Source organism: Sceloporus undulatus, chromosome 4 (genome assembly GCF_019175285.1).
Source record: "Sceloporus undulatus isolate JIND9_A2432 ecotype Alabama chromosome 4, SceUnd_v1.1, whole genome shotgun sequence".
NCBI classification, from domain to species: domain Eukaryota; kingdom Metazoa; phylum Chordata; class Lepidosauria; order Squamata; family Phrynosomatidae; genus Sceloporus; species Sceloporus undulatus.
Window position 1 is genome coordinate 29,965,356 of NC_056525.1, and position 994 is coordinate 29,966,349.

Below are 994 nucleotides of genomic sequence, written 5' to 3' on the forward strand. Positions count from 1 at the left end.
AATAATAATAATAATAATAATAATAATAATAATAATAATAATAATAATAATAATAATAATATCTACTATTATGCTAAGCCGTTTTTAAAACAAATAGCTCAAATTAATAATAAACTAATAATAATAATAATAATAATAAAAATTTATTTGTATCCCGCTTTTCTGTAACTAGACAATCAAAGCGACTCACAACATATTAAAATCCAGATTTACAACATTATGTCCCAAATTCCCCCCCTTAAAACAGGAATAAACATGTTACAATTAAAATATCTATTAAAACAGAATAAAAAAGAAAGAAAGAAAATATATACAGTATGACGAGGACAGTTTGTTGGTTTGTTGAACAGGCAGGGACCTGACTATTCTGTTCTAAGCAGCAAAAATTATACATAGGCCATGCAATGCACATATAACAAGCACATAATTTTTGGATCTAACTTCGACCCAGAGTCATGCAATGCACCTTTAATAAATACACAATATTGGTGTATTGAGAGAGTGACTGGAGAGCATGGACAATACAAATGGTAAAAATTCAAAGTTAATTTCTTAATATAATATAGAATGGCAGCATACCAATGTGTTTTCAAACAGTTGTTTTAATAAGCAGAGCAAAACAATCCAAATTCAACACTGATCATGGTATCAATGGCCCGGTATACACTGGTGGTAAAATGCTGCCTCTCTTTGCTGTGCAACATTGCTGCAACAACCAAACCACGGGGCAATGCTGTGCCACAAAAAAGAAGCCGCTTAGAGTGTCTTCCTTTTTGCAGTGTTGTAATGATGCCGCTTCCTCTAAGAGACGTGTGGGTACTCAGATGCCCACATGTCATCTACACGCCTCCCCCATGTGGGCGGTGTCACTCAATACTGACACCACCTGCATGTCATAGAGCTCGGGAGCGTGAGGTTGGTGCATGCTCCCGAGCCCTACTATTGCTGCCAGGACACTGATTCCTGGCGGTGTGTACTGTGCCAAAATTCCATT

General features: G+C 36.0%; 2 protein-coding genes across 8 annotated transcripts in view; both read right to left on the minus strand.

The window, feature by feature from the left end:
- NCOA3 (nuclear receptor coactivator 3) overlaps window positions 1-994 on the minus strand; it is a 1,019,275-nt gene that overhangs the window by 504,034 nt on the left and 514,247 nt on the right. The gene's annotated exons all lie outside the window — the stretch shown is intronic.
- EYA2 (EYA transcriptional coactivator and phosphatase 2) overlaps window positions 1-994 on the minus strand; it is a 201,098-nt gene that overhangs the window by 118,951 nt on the left and 81,153 nt on the right. The window lies entirely within an intron of this gene.